At 41.8% G+C, this 6,000-nt stretch overlaps 1 protein-coding gene across 2 annotated transcripts in view; it reads right to left on the reverse strand.

Annotated features, from left to right (window-relative positions):
• PIK3CD (phosphatidylinositol-4,5-bisphosphate 3-kinase catalytic subunit delta) overlaps positions 1 to 5,222 on the reverse strand; it is a 78,290-nt gene extending 73,068 nt beyond the window's left edge. For both annotated transcript variants that reach the window (XM_061566014.1, XM_061566013.1), the window contains exon 1: positions 4,944 to 5,222. The gene's annotated coding sequence lies outside the window, so the exon portion shown is untranslated. The remainder of the gene's footprint in view (positions 1 to 4,943) is intronic.
• Between the last annotated feature and the right edge of the window lie 778 nt (positions 5,223 to 6,000).

Below are 6,000 nucleotides of genomic sequence, written 5' to 3' on the forward strand. Positions count from 1 at the left end.
ATTTTAATCAACAACAGTACAATGGGGCTCTTCTTCGCATTTCTATGCAGATATTAAAGGGTACTGTGAACGGATGTGGGTCTCCTTGCCACGTCAGCTATATTAGTTGGAAATCAGACGTGGTAATTCGTTTGAAGACATGACTTGCATTTGGTCTGCTCATTTGTAATTCACGACACGATTTTTGTAGGCACCTTTTGTGAGAAACTAACAGGTGGGCGGGTGGTACGTCGTGAAGAATATTATCTTTACCAGTTCTCTACCTCTCCCACGACTCGTTAAATGGTTGCAAGCTACCGTCATCCTGGGGACAAGGATGGCAATATTCCTCATCGCCCCTCTAAGCTCCCAAAATTAACCGGTGCGTTTTCAATTGTGGTTCACAAAATGTGTTTTGTTGTTGTTGTTATCCTTCTTACTCGTCGAGAGCCCACTACTGCCACAATCAGTTGTTTTCCCAAAATGAGATCCGAGTCAGTGTCTTCTTATACATCAATATAGCATTCCTTGGTTTAAAAAAAACACACAGACGCACAATCACACACAACCGCACTGATTCACATGCATGGTCCATGTTTAACACAACAAAAATGTTTGCTCTTCGTTGCGGATGATTCCACTTGCACACGCACGGGTTACAATGGTTTGGGCAACAAGGAGACATTATCGATTAGGAAACGAGCAAGGCAGCTGCGGGGCATGTGATCTCAAAGAGCTCAAGGCAGCTTCTGTTATTGACTTACCTGCGGGTTAAATAGAGGGGGGGGGGCGAATATAAAGTCGTAAATCAAGGGACAAGAAGGCAAATTGGGATTGCATTCATTTAATTATTAACCAAAAATACTGCCAGGATAATGGATTTTAATATGTTTGCCGTAGTTAATTAGTGCCATCATGCTGCAATTTCGACGTATAAGTCACTTTGACCTTTTTTTGTTAGATCCATTCACAACTAATAATGTAAATGTGTACAGGGGAATGAAGCTAATATGAATTGAGTTTCACAAACAAACATGTCGATTATAACCGGGTGCCATAAAAAAGAATCGGTGCTACAGAGGAAATGATACAGTGCATAGATACAGGTCAAACATTACCCACAGCTTCTGAAAAACATGTGCATACCTGTACAGTTCAACGTGAACATATCGTACTTTGACTCATAGCTCTATAAAAACAATCTGTAGATTATCTCTATGACGATTATAATGAGAACAATCATATACAACAAATATTACTCAACTGATCAAATATTTAAATATCCCAGATTTGCATACATTATGAACAGCGTTCTATGTCACTGACAAAAGTAGTTGCTTTTCACAGCTGACTGATATGATTCATAATTACTGTCACGAGTTGCACTTCCGAGTGCAACTTCAAAGACAATCACAGTAATGTCACATGTCATATTTGACGATTCATCACGATTATCGGGGCAGGGTTAACTCACTTCAGTACGATAATCCACCGGGCCACCTGCACCACGAACTACCTTAATTTCTCCACATCCTCGGCGGACTTCCTCACACGTGTTCCATTCACACAGCATTTGTTACATTAACTCAGCAGTCAATAGGTTATCGCACGCGGGCATAAATAACCAATTGCAGGTGTCAGATATTCATTTAAGAGTGAAAAAAAGGATGCTGTAGATGCCCCAAATAAAATGTAGAAAAAATTCCCCAATCACCATCAACCATCCCAGATTTGCACGAAATCACACTGCCACCAAAATATTTAAGACATTCTCAAGCCACCGAACGAATCAAGGCCTACTGATTCCATGTCAGCTTATAGGTGTTTATTTGACCATACTCTAGCCATGCTGGTCAGTGTGGATTTCTGAAGGAGAAGCCAGGACCGGTTCTATCACTTACCACTGATGTTTGCCGTGCCAAGGAATCGACCTCAGGTCACTGGGCTCATAGCATAGCGAGTTAATCTTTGTACCACGCGTTAACCACTATACCGCCACTTAATCCACTGTCACTACTGTACCACATTTGAATACAGCTGCCCGCATGTAGCATGCATTCACATTGTTTTTACTAAGCCTTGGGCTATAAGCTTTGAACCTCTTACTGCCCTAAGGGGTCAACAGAACGGAAATGGCCCACACCATGAGCTAATACGGTGGGACAGGTCGTGAACACAGGTTTTTTTACACGCACACAGTTAATGGAGAGAAGCTTTACACAACGTGTTTAGTTTACGGCAGTACATAAAGGAACGGCATTTGAAATGTTTTTGAAAGCCTTATAAATGGCAAGGTATAAAAGTTTACGTTCTAGAAAAGTGGTGTGGACAGTATTTAAATGCTGTGTTCAGCTTTACTGGCTGCTATTGTCAGTGACAAACACAACCCTAACGCTGTTTTGTCCCTTAACTTACTACCACTCTAAATTACAAACCACAGGATGCTGAAATGCCACTTGACATGTTTTAGGCAAACTGACCACTGGCAGCACGAACCTACCTGGAAGACGACTACATTTAATAGCAGGCAAAGGTCAATATGTATAATTGCTGAATAAAGGCATTGCTGCTGCCATCTCTGTCACGATTGCGTGTGCTGTAATGATTGGACCAGCACCTTGCACACAAGCTGATTTCATCTTCACATCTCGGAGGTAAAAGTACTCTGGAACACATTCCGTTCTGCCACTCACCATTGGCAATCATCCCTACTAGTGGCTCTCTCTTACCCAAAACCCAGTTTACTTGCGTTCAGAAAGGTTGTCTATAACCTGGATAAATTGTCTAATCAATGTGTTACACTTATCAATGTATTTCCAAACACGCGACTCTCCAAGCTTTTTTGCGCCACTTGTTTCAGTTTTTGTATATACTTTCTTCACGAATGAGCATGTTTATGATCCGTATGTCACAAATAGGTGGTAAATAACGATTTTAAACGTTCTGCGTTAAGCGCATAGGTATGTTACTTTCTATTTTGGAGTTCAGCTTTCCTAAAGCACTGCAACCTACACACACACACCCTCCCATAACCTTGATTCAGGTTCACTTTCAGCAATTGTCTCAGGTGTACGTATGACTCTGTTTTCCAGTTGCACACTAAATGACCATTGTTTTGCTCATATTTATCCTGAGCCCAACTTTGCAGCCTTCTACATTACGTTGCAAGAACCAACTCAGATTTGCTGACGGAGATAGATTATTGTAACGTCCAACGGGAACGAACAGAAAGAGACATGTCAGAACACACATACTGAATAACACTGTATACACGTGCACAAGATGTACATTACGGTACATATGCACTATCGCAGCAGTAAAGTTGATCTCTTATGTACAGTATATGGATACGAGAGGGTACATATAATTTATGTGATGGCAGTGAGAGATGACGGCCATGCATTCTTTTAAACCGCCTAATTTTAAACATAAGGGGTCCCCCCCCTTGGGGCTGCTCCATTTATGAATGCATATTTATATTAGTACAGTGATCACTATGCACAGATAGTTCATGCAATCCTCCTCGTTGTGCCAATTTAAAGTGAAGCATAACAAAACCTTCACATCTCTGGCGCTCTTTTTTAAGTGTATCCAATGCGTAGCGAATTTGTATTAGAAATCAAATAAACTAGAGACACAGACACAAAGCAAATTACACTTTGAAATTAATCCGGAATGACACTGGAAGTTTTTTGTTTTTATCTTCAATAAAACCCATCACTCTCACAAGTCCCCTATTGAACACGAATGGACTTCATCATCTCACAAGCATTGTTTCAGAATTATCATCATGATGGGCCATGATCAAACAACTGCTGGATGAAGGCCTCTCCCAAAAAAAATCCACCGCTCATCTCTGAATAATTCAACACAGCCGATGCACAGGAGCTGATTACATCGCTCCATCTCCCCTATAGACGTTCCCAAGGACGTGTTTGTGTGTGTGTGTGGCGTTCTATTCCATGACTGCCAACAACTTGTTCTTGGATCTTTCAGTAAAGTCACGTAGAAGGGAAATAATAAAGCAATGAAAATTCTACATAATACAATTCTCACGACGTTTCGGCCACAACACAAGCAGCCGTTCTCAGGTGAAGAACAGAGCTGTTGTGGCCGAAACGTCGTGAGAATGTTGTTATGTATTATGTTTATTATTTTATTATTTCCCTTCTATGTGACTTTGCCGAAAGATCCAAGAATATGAATCCCTGCAGTCACGAAAGCTTCAAATCGAAATGCCAACAACTTCTTTGAATAGCCCCGTTCGGGCAGTTGACACGTCCTGCCCACCACATGCCCCCAACGTACAACTCTGAACAGCTTTAATGATGTTACTAACCTTGTGTGTGTTCTCAAATCCACGTCTTGTTCCTTCCCGTGCAATTCTAAGTACAGTACAGTACTGTATACGTCTATGTCTCAACGCTACTGTGCACACATGTCAATCAATTTTATATAAACAAGTACTGTACTAACCATCACGCACAACTAAAAGCAACAGCGGAAACGGTCGAATACAAAACAAAAACGTATTTGTATGCGACCACACACGTTTCATCTGTATAGATCTTTGACAAATTAAAGAATCTCTTAGGCACTTCCACTCATCCCATTCACCATCCTTAACTCCTCTATCCTCCTTAACTCCTACGCGTGAGCATTTTAACAGAGCATCGTCTGAACAATAAGCTGCAGTCGTCATCGCACGTTCCATCGCTTGCAAATATTACTTGAAAAATGTACATTAAAAAGTCGCAAGTTTAAATTCTGCGTCACGTAGGCCGCAGCGAGGCACCGACCCTCGGCTAGCGAGCCCGCCGGGTTGGCAAGCACAAAACTCGGCCGAGCCAGGGGACCCCGAGACCCCCCCACCCCACTTTACTTCAAAATAAAAAAAACACAAACACACACCGCAACAATTAACACAGCCGCACACAAAGCCGATATAACCGATCCAAACTCACCTGGATGAACCGAAATCCCACGCTGCAGCCGCATACTACGACAAACACATTCCTTTTCTGGACCAGTTTATATCGATGGAGGAGGGCAAATGCGGCTGATGTCCCCTAATGCATTCAACGACCGCTGTTGTTGTTGTTGTTGCCACCGTTGTTGTTGTTGTTGTTTACAATTCCCTGCGTGTACGAGGAACGCGAGAAAAACACTGCACTAGTGTTGTGCCAGACTTTTGTGTGCGTGTGTCTGTGTGTGTTGTGTGCTGTACCCGAGTGAGCCAGCTACTGACGCCAAAAGGAAACGGCGATCAAGAAGGAAGTTGAAAATTGAGGGGTGGGGGGGGGGCTGCAGCTCCACCCTTTGCACTGCCAATTGAATTACAAATCACCAGTGGAACCTCATTTGCCAGTAGCAAAATATGATAATTGTTTTTTTTACCCTTTTATCTGGCAACAAAACTGACACCTTTTTTACAAGGAGTCATTTTTGCATTGACCACAATACCTGCAGTCGGAATTCAAACAAAAAACATAACTCTGATAATGTATACATTGTCCTTGAGTTGTGTGCCTTTTGGCATCATCTGGTCCAACACCATGTGAGACTCGGCTCTAAGGAAATCTGTCTCGGGTGTGGACCAATCAATTTCAAGGACAGTGCATACATTTTCTTGGTTCTTTCGGTAAAGTCACGTAGAAGGGAAGTAATAAAATAATAAAAATAAAACATACATTATCAGAGTTATGTTTTTTGTTTGCATTTTGACTGCAGGTATTGTGGTCTATGCAAACATGACTCCTTGAAAAAAAGGTGTCAGTTTTGTTGCCAGATTAAAGTGTAAAAAAACAATTATCATATTTTTTACTGGCAAATGAGGTACCAATGATGTAAATGCTTACCCCGAGCTCTCATACTCTGATGGTGCATTGTCTTTGAGTTGTGCGCCTTTTGGCGTCATCTGGTCCAACCCATGTGAGACTAGGCTCTAAGGAAAGCTATCTCGGGTGTGGACCAATCAATTTCAAGGACAGTGCATACATTATCAGAGTTGTGTTTTTTGTT

The sequence above is a fragment of the Lethenteron reissneri genome, chromosome 36 (genome assembly GCF_015708825.2).
Source record: "Lethenteron reissneri isolate LAM-NWPU_2019-01 chromosome 36, ASM1570882v1, whole genome shotgun sequence".
NCBI classification, from domain to species: Eukaryota; Metazoa; Chordata; class Hyperoartia; order Petromyzontiformes; family Petromyzontidae; genus Lethenteron; species Lethenteron reissneri.